General features: G+C 42.6%; 1 pseudogene; it reads right to left on the bottom strand.

The window, feature by feature from the left end:
• Positions 1–3,219: 3,219 nt before the first annotated feature.
• LOC141508581 (cytochrome P450 2F2-like) lies at positions 3,220–18,215 on the bottom strand (annotated as a pseudogene).
• Between the last annotated feature and the right edge of the window lie 66 nt (positions 18,216–18,281).

The following is an 18,281-nucleotide window of genomic DNA, read 5'->3' on the forward strand; positions in this document are numbered from 1 at the left end:
TTTCACTTGCGGGCTTATAATGTGATACTGAAGACTGGGGGAATAAGACCAAGGACAGGATTGGGGGGGTAAGGGGGCAGGGCATGGCATTGTGTAAGCTTGGGTTTGCCTAGCTTTGTTGGGGATTCAGGAACCTTGGATTCTAAGGAGGCTCTGCCTTCTCATTTTTCTGTGTGACCTTGGCTCAGGTTCTGCCATTCTCTGGCTTTCATTTTCCCTGCCTGGAAAAATGAAAGGATGGTCTTGATTGTCTTCAAGGGTCTTTCCAGACTGACTTTCTGACTTCACCTAGTTCACGCTTCTTAGATGAGCCCTTCCTCTGCTGCCATGTGATGGAGATTGCTCCATCTCACTAGGGACTGAAAAGTGGGCTATCCCTGCTCTCTTCTCCTTTTTCCCCTCTTCTTTGTTCTTTTCTCTCTCTCTCTCTCCCCCTCTTCTTTCTTCCTTCTCTTCTCCCTTCTCTGTATGCTCTCCTAATCTTTTTATTTATTTTTATGTTATGCTATTTATTTATTTATTCATTCATTCATTTATTTATTTATTTATTTATTGCAGGGCAATGGTGTTAAGTGATTTGCCCAAGGCCACATGACTAGGGAATTATTAAATGTCTGAGGCTGGATTTGAACTCAGGTATTCCTGACTCCAGGGCTGGTGCTCCATCCACTGTGCACTAGCTGCCTCTCCTAATCTTTTTCAATGATGTCTCCAATTGTCCCTCTCTCTAATTCCCATGTGTCTGTATTTCTGACTTTCCTTTCTGTCTGTCTCTTTCCAAGTCTTACTGTTTCTAGCCTTGTTTATTTCCCTGTCTCTCTCTGGCTCTTTCATTCATTCCCATCTACCTCCCTGTCTTTATCTTTCCCTTAACCTCACAGTCTCATGGTGTCTCTCCCTGTCTCTCTCCCTTTGTCTTTCTAAGGCTTCCCCTCTCTAAGCTTTATTCTGTCTCTTTTCATATACCTCTCTGTCTCTCCTTGTTTTGCCCCTTTCTCATCCTCACTCTGCCTTTCTGTCCTCCCAACTGGATCCGTTGAGGACTTTCAGTAAGATTCAAGGTAGTTGGGGGTGGGAATAAGGGAGGGGATTGGATGACCCCATGGTCTTCATCAGAGTAGGGGGAAGAATTCAGATAAACTCTGGACTTTCTTTTTTCTTTTCTTTTTTTTTTTTTTAGGTTTTTTTTGTAAGGCAAACGGGGTTAAGTGGCTTGCCCAAGGCCACACAGCTAGGTCATTATTAAGTGTCTGAGACCAGATTTGAACCTAGGTACTCCTGACTCCAGGGCCGGTGCATTATCTACTACGCCACCTAGCCACCCCCAACTCTGGACTTTCTTATGAAATAAAAGACTTGGATGCATGCAGAACATAAGGATTTTTATTTTTGCATAAGTAGGAATTGCCACTGACCAACACTAGGCCACTGTTACTTCCTCCAAAGCTGGATCTTATCTTTGACTCAGACTTTGGGGTCAGAATATTAGAGATAAATGGATACTAACACCTACAGATTGAGGGGGCTGGTGTCCAAGGAAGGGAGGGATGGTGGTTGGAGGTCAGGGATCCAAGGGATGGAGGGAAGGCAGCTGAAGGTCTGAGAACCTCTTTTTGGTTTTGCAAGGCAATGGGGTGAAGTGACTTGCCCAAGATTGCACAGCTAAGCAATCTCCAAAATGATGAGGATTCTTAGGGATGAAGAGAGGAATAAGAGGTTAGAGAACACAGATTCCTGGGATAAATGGAGGTCCCCATTGGTCTAGAAGGATCAGAGGGATTGAGATTGGGGGATTGATTCCATGTTCCAGTAAATCAGGGAAGACAACTGAAGGTCTGAGTCTGAGGGAGGGAGGGATGACTTGGAGGTGTGGAGGATCAGAGGAGGGATCAATCTTCGCAGGGAGGTTCAGAGAGGAAGAGGACAGTAAAGAGGTCAAAAGGCTAATATAATCTCTGGAGCAGGCACTCCCAAGCAGGGCTAATAATCAGATTTGATGGTTGAGCTGACATTCCGAAGAACAGATAAAAGGGTTGTGTGTTCTTGCAAAGCCCCACTGAGTCCAGGTGCTCCCTTTGCCTCTAAGACACGGTCTTTGGTCAGCAGCTGGAGGAAGAGGTTATGTGGTTTTCAAGGGGAATTCCTTTTTGTCTTACTCTGTCATCTTGATGCAGGGGGCAGATGCTAGGAAAAGGCGTACATAGCAAAAGGTGAGGATCCTTGAGATGGGGGCAGAACTGGGTATACTCCCTAAATCTCTTTTTTTTTTTTTTTTTTTTGCAAGGCAATGGGTTAAGTGAATTGCCCAAGATCACACAGCTGGGTAATTATTAAGTGTCTGAGGCCGGATTTGAGCTCAGGTACTCCTGATTCCAGGGTCAGTTCTCTATCCACTGCACCACCTACCCCCCCCTCCCAAATCTCTTGATGGGGATATAGGACAGGGCAGGCTACAAGGGGGTAGAAGATTATTGGATTGAATGTCTCAGATCTGTCTTCTCTGACAAGGTAGAGGGAGGAGAGGTTGATGAGTTGATAGGGTTGGACTGGATGTTCCTTGAGTCTTCTTGAACCCACTATTGGTACCTCCCAACTATTTCCTTATCCTTGGGCTCTTCTTCCAGTTCATGGCCTCTCCTTGATCCTGACTGGGCTAGGCCAGACTAGAAAGACTGAGAAGTGAAGGGTGGAGAACCTGACTCAATGTAAGTAGGCAAGTTCCTTGGTTTTGAGTACTCTTTCTGACCAACCTCCTTCTAGGGGGAGGGTATTGTTTCAGCAGAAACTTGGGAGGTTGAGAGTATGGCCTACAGTGAAAGGAATTTTTTTCCTTTTCCTTTTATTTTTTTGCAAGGCAATGGGGTTAAGTGACTTGCCCAAGGTCACACAGCTAAACAAGTATTAAATGCCTGAGGCCAAATTTGCACTCAGGTGGTCTTGACTCCAGGGTTGGTGCTTTATCCACTGTGCCACATGGGTACCCTAGTGATAGGAATTTCTAAATGGGTTCCTAGATCTGAAGGGGAGGTCATAAGGGAAATGGTGTGGTTTAGGTAACTGGGGAATCTTCATAATATTAGAGACTGCTGGGGTTAAGTGAAACCAGTGGTCTAAAGGAAGTCAGATTTGGAAGGGAGGGTCTCACAATGATGTGGATTAGGATTTACAAGGAGATCCTAGGGAAAATGCGGAAGGGCTTCCAGACTGATCTCTCTGATATTAGAGTTCTTGGAAGGTGTCATTCTTCTTAAACTTTCCCTGTTCATCCAGAAATTGTCCAGGGTCAAATTTCTCAGGGTCTTTGAACTGAGTATGATCAAAGTGAGCTGTACACAGCAGGGGAATGATGTTCAAATCCTGGGAGTATAAGGGAATAAGAGATGGGGAGCTTAGAGAGATGGTCACAATAGCTTCTTACGAGTCACTCCAGCACAGAGGATGGTGATCAGCCTCCCAGATAGGCTGGTCTGACAATCTAAGAGGGGTAATGACCAAGATGGACTGGCAGTGTGGGATGATGGAAACTGAACCATGGAAATGAAGTTAGAAGACCTCAACGTTCAGATCCCAGCTTTGCCATTCACTACTGCAGCCACGACTTTGGGCAAATCCTTTTTTTCTCTTTGAGTCTCAGTAAAGGATGGGGGCAAGACTAGATAATTTTGAAGTATCCTCCCAATCCTGGCTTTTTCCAATCTTGTGATGGGGTATTGAGGTATCATGGGAAGAGCAGAATGGTCTGTGATGAGGTATAAGCTATTGACAGAGTTTCTGGAGCATGGGGAGATGGGGGTAGTGGTGATAGGGAAACCAGTGAATTTTTGGGATGAGATAGAGTTCCCTCCCCAGCCTAGGACCTTACCTTGGGAAGATGGTAGCCACAGAAGGTGGTGGGCCAAGTAATTGTGTGAGGCACTGACATGGTGACAATGTCTGCAAAACGCTGAATCTCATGGATGACAGCATCCATGTAGGGCATTTTGACCCAGTCCTCCATGCTGGGGTGCCAGCTAGTCCCAATTACCTCATCAATTTCCTTGTGGAGTCGGGTTAGAGAAGAGGACAGATATAAAAAGAGATGTTTGGGGTCATCTGCTCTTAAAATTTTGTTTTAAAATCTACTTTTTTGCCCTTCCATCCCGACTGAGAACAAAAGAAAAACAAAATCCATTTCAAACATGTGGAGTCAATCAAAATAAATTTCTCTTCTGACCAGGATCTAAAATTTTTTTTTGTCTCATTCTACATTCTGAGATCTTCACCTCTCTATAAGGAAATGGATAGCATGTTTCATCACTAGTCTTTGGAATTGTGGCTAGTTATTATGCCCAACAGAATGCCCAATTCTTTCAAAGTTGTTACAGCATCTCCTCCGAATTCCAAACCAGAACTTGGGGCCGGGGCCATTGAGTTGGATTTGAGGATCCAAGAAAGAGAGCTAAAAAGATTTCCCATTCCACTTCCTTGGGGTGAGATGGAGTGATGTTAAATTATCAGTAGAACTGGAGGACCTGAGTTCAAATCTTAACCCTGATACTACCTTGAGAAAGTCCTTTGACTTTCATGATTCTATGAGCCTCAGTTTCCTCATCTGTAAAATAAAGAGGTTGTGCTAAATGGTCCCTTTCTAATTTTACATGTGTGGTTCTAGACCTGTCCAGCAGAGAGACAGACAATTGAATGTATAGAACTCTTCCTGTGGAAAATTAAGATGCTTAAGTCAACTTAAAAGCATGAGATGTGAAAGGCGTGGATAGGCAGAAGTTTGCTGAAAGAAGATATGGGGGTTCTAAGGGACCGCTAGCTCAATATGAATTAATAGGGTGAAATGGCAGAAAGGAAAGCCAACAAGCTGCTTTCAAGTTAGGTGGTGGAACATCTCAAATTCATCCTATGTGCCATAAGAACATGTGATTACATTGTAGTTTGGAGAAGAGAAGATTTGGGGGTCATGATTGGTCTCCTCAAATATTTGAAGGCCTATCATGTGGAAGAGATTGGCTCTATTGCCCCAAAGGCAAAACCAGGAAATAAGTTCATCACTCATAATAATAGTTAGTATTAATATAATTCTGCAAAGTGTTTTACACCTACCTCATCTTTTCCTCATAACAACTCTGTGAAGTAGGAGCCATTATTATGCCCATTTTATAATTGAGGAGACTGAGGTAAGCAGGTAAAATGACTTGCCTGGGGCCATAGAGCTTATAGATTTCTATGGAAATATTTGAACTCAACATTTCTTGTCTCCAAACCCAATGCAGCAGCATCTAACAGACCCTACTTCTTACCCTTGTCTATCACCTGAACTAGTAAAATAGCTGCCTCTCTCCCCTGCAATCTATCTTTCACTCAACTGCCAAGGGGATTTTTCTAAAAAAATGTGGTTTTAGGTATCTTCCTGCCCACAGAACTTCATTGGCTCCTTCTTTCTTCCAGGATCAAATACTCGATCCTCTCTAGGTCATTGAGAACTCTTCATTATCTAGTCCCTTCCATGAACTCTAGGATGCAGTTGTCCTGAACTTTCTTGAACACAGTGCTTCATCTCCTGTCTTGGCAATAGCTCTGCCCCCTCACTTCCACCTCTTAGTTTTCTGGGCTCCTTCAGGGCTCAGCTCCAATCCCATCTTCTGCAGGACCCCTTTCCAGGATGGCCAACCACTACTGCCTTCCTCATTTAGATTTCCTTCCATCTACTCTGGATCAATATAGCTCCTATCTAATTATTTACAAATTGTCTCTTTTATCCCATTAGAGTATATCTTCCTTAGGGGTAGGGGCAATTTTGTTGTCTTTATTTTATATCCTCAGCACTTTTCACAGGGCTTCAAAAAGTCATATTTGGAAGGCTTTCTCACCTTCCACATCAGGATGTTTGAGAAGGATGAGTGGAACTCACTGTCTCTGTTCCTGTGAAGACCAGATTCACTGATGTCTTAGAAAGAGGCTGAGTGGGGCGGCTAGGTGGCGTAGTGGATGGAGTCAGGAGTACCTGGGTTCAAATCCATCTCAGACACTTAATAATGACCTAGCTGTGTGGCCTTGGGCAAGTCACTTAACCCCATTTGCCTTGCAAAAACCAAAAAAAAAAAAGAGCCTGAGCATTGAAGTGACTCTATGGGTTATTCTTCTCCTGAAGGAGGGAAATGTGAATCAAACACAATTTGGCCTCCATCAAAGTGGTAGACTCTGTTATAAGGAGCGGAACTCTGTTTTTAGGGGTAGGGATCTTCGTCTAGGAAGAGTAATCTGAATTTGGGGGTAGTCCTATCTCTATGGCTCATGATCCATAGATGAAGACTTTTCAAATACAGAACTTGGGGGCCTGGGCCAAGGAATCGACATCCAGGCGAGTCCTTATATAAGGTAAATTCTGTTTCTCTAAGGTATGTGAAGAAAGAGTCTCCTGGGGGTCTTGATTACTCTGTTGCTCCATTTTGATCAGGAAGCAATCAGTGTAGCCCCAGGGACTGGTTGGGTCCAGAGTCCTCCAATTTTGAACCACTCGATTATTGACAAAGGTTTCAAGCTTCAAATAGTTATGGGAAATCTGCCAGTGTGGTTCTGGGAGTAGGCCCATGATCTTTGGAAATATGGAGAGGAGCTGGGGGTGCAGAAAAAGGGGGCTTAAGAAAGTAGAAGTGTAAGAGGGAGGATGGAGATCCAGTAAGGAAGAGAGAGGGAATTGTGAAGAAGGCTCTCATTCCCACAGAGCTGAGGCTTTGAAGTCATCGGGCTCCCTCAAAACCATGTCCCTATTCCCTGTAAAAGAGAGTTTGGAGAATATAATGGAGATGAGGATGTGATCAAACTTTTTCAAATACTTTTACTATCAATTATCAAAGCAGGTGATTTTTAATATTTTGGCAAAGTAATTGTCTCATTTAAAAATGATAACTTAAGTGTCTTAATCCAAATTTATTGGAAGAGGATGAAATTCTGGAGAGCAGTCAGACCTGTCTTGGTTTGTGTCAAAATACAAATACAACCACTGAGATTGGCCCCTGGGCACTTCCATCTGGGGCCAGTTCTACTTGGCTTATGATAGTATCTGGATCTGGGCCAACTGTTCATCCAACTTGTGGAAGTGCCATCTTATAGGCTAGAAAGTCTACAAGTCAGGAAGCAGAATCTTTTTTTTTTTTAGGATTTTGCAAGGCAATGGGGTTAAGTGGCTTGCCCAAGGCCACACAGCTAGGTAATTATTAAGTGTCTGAGGCTGGATTTGAACTCAGGTACTCCTGACTCCTGGGTCAGTGCTCTATCCACTGCCCACCTAGCCACCCCCTGGGAAGCAGAGTCTTGAAGAGAATAGCTCTTTATATATGGGAAAGACATTGCCTCCTGATGTCCTTATCAGTTTTCTTTGATTCTAGCATCTATCCCAAGATGGAATAAGGAAGAATTGGGTTTCTACTTATAGGGTAATTCTGTTTTCAGAGAATTGGACCCCATGGTCTTGAAGGAGATATTCATCTTCTCAATCACCCAGGGAAGTGGAAAAGAGGCACTTCCAATTTTTGGGAAAATGTCCCAGGATACTTATTCTGATATACTTTTAAGGTCTCTCTGCAATATTTCAAATTGCCCCCAATCAATCAACAAACAGAAGATGAAGACCTAGTTTTTCCAGAAAGTAAAAGGGAAGATTTTATAGGGAGTAGGTGGCATGTTCTGTAGTTGGCAACCAAGGAAAGGAGGATTGACAAGAGGAAAGGTTAGCAAAAAGGCAAAACTAAGGGGGAAAAAAAGCAAAATTTTACCTTTATCATTCTCTGGGACCTTTGATTCACATTCTCTCTGTCTTATAGGTTTTTATTTTAAGCTCCTTAGGAAAAGATGGATTAATAATCTCCACAGACCTTGTCTAATACAGGAATACTTTAAGAAATTTAAATATGAAGTCATGGCAGTGAGGTGGCACAGGTAATTAGAGCACTGTTCCTGGAGTCAGGAGAACCTGAGTTCAAATCTGACCTCAGACACTTAATATATTATTACCCAGCTGTGTGACCTTGGGCAAGTCACTTAATCCCATTGCCTTGCAAAAAAATTTTGAAAAAAGCAGTCTCTAAATATGATGTCACTCACATTCTTGAGACAGACGTGTGTAGAGGCTAAGAGGCAAAGTCAGCTCTCTTACATTAGAGGATGGGAGAATGAAAAAAGGAAACCAATGAAAGGATAGGTGTGTGAGAGAGAAACACAGGAGCTTTAGAGAGAAACTTCTCACCCTTAGGGAGCTGGCACTTAGCAGGCACAATCAAAGAATTTCTACTGGTAATATCTCTGATTCCCAGAAACAGCTCATGATTCGCCAGTTGTCATTGATGAGGGCCATTAGCTCCAGAAATTTAGGGTCATTGTAGGTGAAGTGGTCCCCAAAGACCAAAGGAAGAGATGATGTTGGAGCCCTCACAGCTTAAGAAGAAGGTGGGGTCAAAGGGGGCACCTTTTTTGGAAGAAGAAGTCCCAGGGATCAGGGGAAGTTTTATGGTAGTTGATAATCTCTAAGCACTTAAGAACCCTTTCCGTGGGGGAATCTCTAATTATCCAGGGGTTAGCCCTTCCTAGAGACAGAAAAAAGCAGTAGAACATAGGCTTATTGAGTTGTTTGGGGAAGATGAGAAGTCAGATGACCTAACTGTGGTCACCCAGCTAGTACATGTTTACTGTACTTAGTTTGGTGTAGCAAGCAGACCTTGAAATCATGAAATCTTGGGTTTGAGGCCTGCTTCTGATACATCACTGCTATATTGTGACCCTCGGCAACCTGCCAAGACTTTTATTTTTGCCAAAATTTGTATTTATTCAGTACTTTCTATGACTGTATTGATCTCACATTAAGATAAAAAGAAAAAATATAATTAAGATAATCTTTGAGAAAGTAGTTTAAAAATATTGCTGTTTTTGTTATTTTTGTTTGCTATCAGTACTTTTATTGAAAGAAATTGTACATATGGGATGATAAAAATACAAACTACTTCTCTGTTTTTATTTCAAAGTACCTTGTGCATAACTGAAAACATTAATCTGACAATGACATTCCAATACTGAGTTTTTAAAAAACAATGAACCTCGGGGTGGCTAGGTGGCACAGTGGATAGAGCACCAGCCCTGGAGTCAGGAGGACCTGAGTTCAAATCCTGCATCAGACACTTTATAATTACCTAGCTGTGAGGTCTTGGGCAAGCCACTTAACCCCATTTGCCTTGCAAAAAACCAGAATAAAACAAAACAAAACAACGAGCCTCATAATTTGACAATAAATACATAACTTGGCTTTCTAGCACTGCCAGCAGTAGGACATCCAATTCTAAAGGACTACTTACTTCTCTGATAAAATAAGCCTTACCAATCCCATATCTGTGATCCTTTGTATCCTTCCAAGACTTTAAATTGAAGAGAAGATGGCATGTTTCTTTGGTCAAGGGAATTTCCTCACCTGGAAGGTCCTTTATCCTTATTTTTTTGGTTTGTTTGCTGTTTCTTCAGTCATTTTTCCCTTGTGTTTTTTTGTGATCCCATTTGGGGTCTTCTTGGAAGAGATTCTGGAGTGGTTTGTCATTTCCTTTTCTAGCTCATTTTACATACGAGGAAACTGAAGCAAACAGGGTGAAGACTTGCCAAGGGTCACACAACTTTGAAGTATCTGAGACCAGATTTGAAATCAGGACATTGCGTCTTCCTGACTCCAGGCCCACTGCACTGATGATGATGATGATGGCAGCTAAATAGTGCAATAGATAGAGTGCTGGCCCTAAAATCAGGAGGACCTGAGTTGAACTCTGCCCTCAAATGTTTACTAGCTGTGTGACCTTGGACAAGTCACTTAACCCTGATTGTCTCATAGGCAGGGTCATCTTCAGTTGTTCTGATCCATATCCAGACACTGGACCCAGATGGTTCCAAAGAAGAAAGTGAAGTTGGTGACTTATCACAGCCCCTTTCACTCAAATTCAATCCATTTGCTTGTCATGGCATCACCTCCCTGATGACATGGTCTTCTTCAAGAATGAAGGGGGGGTGGGGCAGCTAGATGGCACAGTGGATAGAGCACCAGCCCTGGAGTCAGGAGTACCTGGGTTCAAATCTGGTCTCAGACACTTAATAATTACCTAGCTGTGTGGCCTTGGGCAAGCCACTTAACCCCATTTGCCTTGCAAAAAAAAAACCTTACAAAAAAAGAATGAAGGGGGGGGCAGCTAGAGTACCAGCCCTGGAGTCAGGAAGACCCGAGTTCAAATCTGGCCTTAAACACTTGATACTTCTAGCTGTTGATCTTGGACAAGTCACGTAACCCCATTGTTCCGTAAAAACAACAAAACAAAAAAAGAATGAAGGACATTTGATACCTACTAGCTGGGTGACTTTGGTTAAGTCACTTAACCCCGAATACCTCACATTGAGGGCCATCTCTAGTCATTCTGATCCATATCTGGCCATTGGACCCAAAAAGCTCCAGAGGAGAAAGTGAGGCTGGTGACTTAGCAAAGCACCCCCTCACTCAAATCCAATTTACATGGCATTTCCTACCTGATGCCATGGTCTTCCTCAAGAATGAAGGATAGTAGGGGCAGTTAGGTGGCACAGTGAATAGAACACTGACCCTGGAGTCCAGAGGACCTGAGTTCAAGTTGATGCTTCTAGCTGTGTGACCTTGGACAAGTCACTTAACCCCAATGTTCCACAAAAACAAAACAAAAAAAGAATGAAGGACATATATCATGATGTTGATCATGATGATGATCCTCATTGTTGTATGGGAGGAAATTGCATGTGGTTTGATGAAAAGTAGATTTGGTTTGGAGTCAAGAGCCCCTGAATTCAAATCTTTTCTGGCTCTGCCACTCTGCGCCTGGGATGGGGGGCCACATCATTTTTATTTCTCTTATACCTGGGTTCCCTCATCTATCAAAGATGGACAAGATGGCCATTCAACTCTAAATCCATAATTTGACCATTCTAATGGCTCTTGCTTCTTCTGAGAGGGATTGCTAAACACCCATGGGCCCTCTTTCAGGGCATCTTGAGCCTGGATCTCACCCTTGCCTTCTGGAATTCACACAGCTTCTTCTCAGATTCTCTCCTCCAGGCTGTGCTTTCCCATGCCAAAATTTTTTAGGGTGGAGATGGTGAATCTCCGGAGCTGCCTCCACCATTCTCCTTTTCCATAAACAATCCCTAAGGTGGAGAGGGAGATAGTCAGAGACACAGCTCCTTTTCTAGCTCCAAGCCTCCCTCAGAGTCTTCTGACTTGGAGACCTTTACAGAACATAACTAGGGGAGGAGAATGAGAGCTCTGCCCCAAGACAGCAAAATGTGGATGGCACTGCCAACAAAAGAACTGCATTTAACCCCCGGTGACAAGGACAAAAGTTTGTACCTTTTTTGAGTTCTTTCCTGTCTGGCCCCACTCTATTCTCTCCCCATCACCTTTGTTTTCCCTATAACTGAGCCTGTATCTGTGATCTCTGTACCCATAGGGTCTTCTGCTCCACAGTGTTCTCTCTTCCTTTCCAGATTTGTTTTTTGACCTCACAGTATTTTATTGCCTCTGGATACAAAAAATGTGTTTTACCTTTAGTCCATTCCCCTTACGCATTCCAGGAAAGTTTCTGACCTGAGACCTAGTGACCTTTCTTTTGCCTAAGCCCTCATTCCAACAATGAGAGCTTTTCCAAGGGCAGTCAGTGCCCTTTATGAAGGGAAAAACTTCATTTCTCCAACCAGAAAAGAAATTTCCTTGTCTGGCATAGAGTTGCCCTTACTAAATTTGCCTGATCAGGTACAGAGCTGGACATTGTGGAAGATGAGGGGGGGTCCATTGAAGGATTGATTATTTTTCCCCAATGGGCTTCACTAAGGATTTTGAGTTTAGACCCTCTCACCATCCCAAATGATTAACCCACCATCCCCATGGCTCCACATCTGCACAGCAGGGAACTCTCCACGGCCCCAAATTCCTCAGCCTGGTTGATGAGGGTCTCCTTCAGGGCCTGGTACCCAGCAATCACCACACATGGGTGGAAGCCCAGATGAAAAATATAGATGGGGCCATATTTGATGCTGAGCTGATGAGGGGAGAAAGATATTGTTCAGATACTCTCTTCTCTTCCTCTATCTTCTTAATCGTAGCTCAGACCTCCCTCAGTCTATCAATGTCTAGTCTGAGAAGAGAGGGCTCTGACACTCTTAATAATGATAATAATGATAATAATAATAATAATAATAATAATAATAATAATGATAAATCTTGTCCTTCATTTTCGAAGAAGACACATCAGGGATGTGATGCTATGACAAGAAGGTGAATTGGATTTGAGTGAGGGGGGCTGTGTTAAGTCATCAGGCTCATTTTCTCCTCCAGAGTCACCTGGTCCACAGTGGCCAGATATGACTCAGGACAACTGGAAATGGCTCTGGATGCAGGGTAATCAGGAACAAATGACATACCCAAGGTCACACAGCTAGTAAGCAGCAAGTGTCTGAAGTTGTATTTGAACTCCATATTCACCGTGCTCCTAGCTGCCCTACACTCTTAGTATAAATATATTGAAGATATCTATCTATCTATCTATCTATCTATCTATCTATCTATCTATCTATCTGGACCTAAGATTTCATTGGTATAGGGAATTCCTTCCATTGAAGGTTGATAGCTGTTCTGTAGTTAAATAACTTTTGCTGGGTAATAGAGTCATTTTACATCTGGGGTAGGATTTGAACCCAAGTCTTTCTGATTCTACGGTCTAAATCTCATCTTTCAGGTTTTCTAAATCATGAAATCAATGACCCTCTTGAGTCTTTCTTCTTTCTCCTTTCTCCTCTCCTATATCCAATCACTTGCCAAGTCCTGCCAGTTCTACCCCCTCCCCCCATATCTCTGACCTCTGTCCCCTTTACTCCACTCATAAATCACTAAGTTAGTTCAATCCTTGCTGGGTTAGACTGTTGCAATGAAGTTCTAATTAATTGTCTGCTCTGCCTCTAATCCATCCTCTCTAAATCGCCTTCTATGGAACTGCCAAAGTGGTTTCTGATTTTGCTGTAGATCTGACCATGATTCTCCCTCTTTCAATTATCTTATATTCATTTGTTTCTTTTCATGTTATTTATCTCCATAGAGTATAAGGCAGTGAACTGATTTTATTTTATTTTATTCTTCCTTTGTGTCCTTTCCCTGATGATGATGTTTGGTCCTTGTTTTCAAAGGAGACCATGACATCAGAATGATGGAGCCATGAGAAGCATATGAATTCGTTCTGAGTGAGGGGGCTGTGTTAAGTCACCAGCTTCACTTTCTTCTCTGGAGTCATCTGGTCCAGTGGCCAGGTATGGATCAGGATGACTGGAGATGGCCCTGGGTGCAAGGCAGTCAGGGTTAAGTGATTTGCCCAAGGTCATTCAACTAGTAAGTGGCAAGTGTCTTGAGGTCATATTTGAAGTCAGGACCTCCTGATTTCAGGGCCAGTGCTCTTTCCACTGTGCCACCTAGCTTATATAGTGCATGGCAAAGAGTGAGAAAGTGTTAATGCCTGTCAGTGATTTCTAGGATAAAATTTTAAATCCTTAGGCTGGCCAATAAAATCTGTCCCAAGTAGACTTCTGCCAGCATCTCCAGTCTAATTTCCTACTGCCCCACCACCCACATTCTCTATTCTATTTGTCACATCTATCAATTGACTCTATAATCAACACTCCCCTTCTGATCTTTGACTAGACTCCTCCTTGCTTGCAGTGCTCTCCCTTTTCACCTTTACCTCTTTCTGGTTTTGGGTTTTTTTTTTTGATGGGGCAATGGAGTTAAGTGTCTTGCTTGAGGTCACACAGCTAATAAGTATCAAGTGTCTGAAGCTGGATTTGAACTCAGTTCCTCCTGACCCCCCAGGGCTGGTGCTTTATTCACTGAGCCACCTACCTAGCTGCCCCAAATCCTTAACTTCTTTCAGGGTAAAGCTCAGTTGCACTGCCTTTACAATGCATTTCCTGACTCTCTCTCCTAATTGTTATCCCTCTCTCCTTTTTGAAATGAATTTCTATATAGGCTTATTGATTGATCCTATAAAGAATCCAACATTGGCTGCTATGGGTGCTATGCAAACTGAACTGGGCATTTGCTAGAATACCTAGGCTTCAGGTGATATGACTGGAAATCTTCCTGGGTTAGGGAGAATGAATGAATGAATAAGTGAATGAATGAATAAAGATGAGAGTCTAATGGCTCAGTCATGGGGTAGATGTTTTCATTTGCATCATTTTGTTACCTTCACACGACCTATGTAGAAAGTGACAAAAGATTCCTGTCAATTCCTATGAGGATTTAGGTTGGTTATGCTTGTGTTTTGTAAACTATTCACAATAGTCATTCAATAAGTAAGTATTTGTTAAAGGCTGCTAGGTTCTGGGGATATAATGACAAAAACGAAACAGCCCCTGCTCTCAAGGAACTTACCTTCTTTTTTTTAAATTTATTTTTTTTATTCTCATTTTGTACAAATGTTTTTTTTTACATTAATAAAATATTCTTGTTTACAAGTAAACAAAATACCCCTCCTCACCCATGAATATAGATAGACTTGCTTGGGCGAAAAAAGTAAAGGGGAGAGAAAAAATTAAAATAAAAAAATAATAGTAATAATTGTAGGTATGGCCAGGTGGCGCAATGGACGAGGCACCAGCCCTGGAGCCACGAGCACCCGCGTCCATATCCAGCCTCGTAAACCCAACGATCACCCAGCCCTGTGACATGCAAGCCCACCGATCCCCACTGCCCTGCAAAAACCAAAAAAAAAGAAAAGAAAAAAAGACCCAAAATAAAATAAAATAGTAATAATAGTAGGGGTGGCTGGGTGGCAGACAGAGCATTGACCCTTGAGCCAGGAGCACCTGGGTTCAAATCCGGCCCCAGACACCCAAAGATCACCCTGCTATGTGGCCCCAGGCAGGCCACCCAGCCCTACTTGCCCTGCACCCTCTCCCAAATAATAATAACAAAAAATGTGCTTGAGTCTTTGTTCCAACACCACCAACTCTGTCATGGGTGGATCACATTCTTTATGATAAGTCCATCACAAAAGTTACTTCCATATTTTTCCAACGTTGCCATTGCTGATCGCAACTCCCTCCTTTCTTATTTCTCCACTACCATGTACTCTATTTTCTCTCTCCTTTCACTCTGACTCTGCTGTAGGGTCGTTGACTGGCTCAGCATACAGATCTCTGGTTCTGGGGCCAAGAAGCCCTGAGCCCCCATACCACCCCTTAAGCCCAGCATCCACCTGGCCCCATGATCCTGGGCAGGCTTTCCAATCCCAGCCCCTTGCAAGAAGTAAGAAAGAAAATGTGTTATATCTGACCACTGTCCCCCCATGGTCCATCCTCTCCTCCTTTATTCACATCCCCACCCCTTCCCCCTGCTCCCCCCTCCTTCTTACTCCAGATGTCTATACCCCATTGAGTATATTTGCTGTTTCCTCTCCTAGCCATTTCTGATGAGAGCAAGGGTTCCCTCATTCCCCCTTGCCTCCCCGCTTCCATATCATTGCAATAGCTCATTGTAATAAAAAAATCTTATTATGTGAAATATCTTGGACTATTCCCCCTCTCCTATTTCTTTCTCCCATTCCATTTCCCTTTTTTTCTATTGACTCCATTTTTACACCATATTTTATCTTCGAATTCAGCTTTCTCCTGTGCTTCAACTATAAAAGCTCTCTCTACCTGCTCTATTAATTGAGAAGGGAACTTACCTTCTATTGGAAGGAAATAATGCAATATACTCAAAAAAACTATATACAAATTATATACAAATATCTAAAAAAAATTATATACAAAGTAATTGCAAGAGGAAGGCACTAGTAACATGGTGGTAGAACAGGCAAGAGAGAATTCAGGGAGCAACTAGGTAATGTAGTAGATAGAGCACTGGCCCTGGAAACAGGAGTACCTGAGTTCAAATCTAGCCTCAGACACTTAATAATAATTTCCGTGTGACCTTGGGCAAGTCATTTCTAACCCCATTGCCTTGCAGAGAGAGAGAGAGAGAGAGAGAGAGAGAGAGAGAGAGAGAGAGAGGAATCAGGCTTATAGGAAGTGATATACTGGAACTGAGCTTTGAAGGAAGCTAGGAACTCATTTGTTTAAACATTAATAAGCTGGTTTTAACAAGCATTTATTATCTGTACCTTCCCACTGCTGAACATTCCCACTGCTGAACAATAAAATGAACAAATATACATATTTTGTATCCCTTCCCCTTAATTCCTACTTTAGTCATATCCAAAAATATGTTCCTAAATCCATGATCTCTTTACCAGGCTGGAATGACATGTTTTGTCTTTATTTCTCTGAACTCATAGTTCCTCACTACCGAACTTGGAGTTCTAAAGTCTTTCAGAGTTTTTCCTCTTCTTATGATGCTATTGTCATTTTTTAAATTGTTATTCTAGTTTCGAAAGCTCCGGGATAGTAAGGAGAAGGTGGGGTAGCATGGAGATGATTCTGATTAGGTTAATCCACACTAACTACATCCTTTGAATTGAACCAGTCAGTGTAGTCACCCATAAAGAATTGGAGCTGGGGAACTGAATGTCATCTACTTTATGAGATCCTTGTCACTTGGAAGCTTGTCACGTCCCTAGCGTGCTCCACACCCACCCAGATCTGCCCAAGCAGGGCATGGAACATTCAACATTGGGCTCATCACTGAGCCTTCCCCCCTGAACTGGATCAGGTTACTGATTAGCAGTGCCACCTGATGGTTACATTTGAATGATCTTGAGTAAAAGGAATGATTGTTTAATAAATGCAAATTATCTGTTGAATTGATTTTGGACCTTAATTCATAGAAACTTTTAAAGACCATTTCAAGAACCCAGGAAGGCAGTAATGAATGAATTGAATCTTGTCCAGAGATGGTGGTGATAGTGGTGTGTTTCTGTCCCAAAGATCTTAGCACAGAGAAAGAATGTATCACTCTCTCCCCTCCTGGAGAATCTTCCTTTATAGCAGGGAATTTTTAAAAGTTTTTTTTTGCAAGTCTTTGGGGTTAAGTGACTTGCCCAAGGTCACACAGCTAGATAATTAAGTATCTGAGGATGTATTTGAACTCAGATTCTCTTGACTCCAAGACCAGTGCTTTATTCATTGCATCACCTAGCTGCCCCAAGGGAATTTTTTTAAGAGAAAATTTAAAAGAGGAAGGAGATCAATGAAACCAAGAAATATATCAAACAATCTGAAACGATATGCACTGTTCCACTCCTAGAATGAAGGATAAACATTATCTCTAAAATGAACTAGAGAAGAAAATGGCAAATTGATTCCAGTATCTTTGACAATAAAACCCCAAATGGAGTCACAGAGTCAAACATGGCCAAAAGAACTGAAGAACAATTGATGGGCATCTATTCTATTCTATTTCCACTGAGCAGCTGCCATAAAAAGTGCTGCTATCAATATTTTGTTGTATGTGGGTGTTTTCTTTTTATTACTACCACCCTTGGGATCAGTAGTGGAATGTCTGGGTCAAAGGATTTAGATATTTTAGTCATCTTGGCTCTGAAGTCAGAGGAGTTGAGTTCAAATACCTTAAATGTTATTGGGAAAGTTAGTCTACTTTCCTGAGCCTCAGTTTCCTCATTTGTAAAATGAATGGTTTGAACTAGCCCTTCCAGCTCTCTATCTATGAAACTATGACCTCTAGGAAGTGAGGACCCAAAACTTCTTGAGTTAACTCATTTTCTTTTGGAATAGTTTTAATTGTTGAGAATCCCCCACCCCCACCCCACCCTGCCATGTCAGGTTCAAATTGATTTCTTCACAGTTTCTACCTATTGGGCTTCCAGGTCTGGGGCCAAATAGAAGGAATCTAATGCTTCTTTGAATGCTTGAAAATAGCTACTGTATTTCACCTCCTGCAGGGCCCCCCCCCCCCCATCTAATCTTCTTTGGGCTAAATACCCTTAAATTCATTCTCATTTGGCCTGATCTCAGACCCTTCCCAGTCTTTCATGGACTATGACTTCCAAACTCACCTCCTTCAGAGACTTCAACAGGTCCACCACATCCATGCCCAGAATATTTCCTAAGAAGGGCCAAGGGGCTGGACCAGGGGGCAGCCCAGAGAACTGGTGGCGCTACATGCTGAGCAGAAAGTAAATGGTAATGACCAGGCCCAGCCCCAGCCCCAGCCCCTCACCCAGCTCCATCACCAGGGAAGTCTGGCTCCGGCACTGGCTCTGTGTCCTTACCTGGCCCTTTATCTGAACCAGACT

The sequence above is a fragment of the Macrotis lagotis genome, chromosome 1 (assembly GCF_037893015.1).
Source record: "Macrotis lagotis isolate mMagLag1 chromosome 1, bilby.v1.9.chrom.fasta, whole genome shotgun sequence".
Taxonomy (NCBI): domain Eukaryota; kingdom Metazoa; phylum Chordata; class Mammalia; order Peramelemorphia; family Peramelidae; genus Macrotis; species Macrotis lagotis.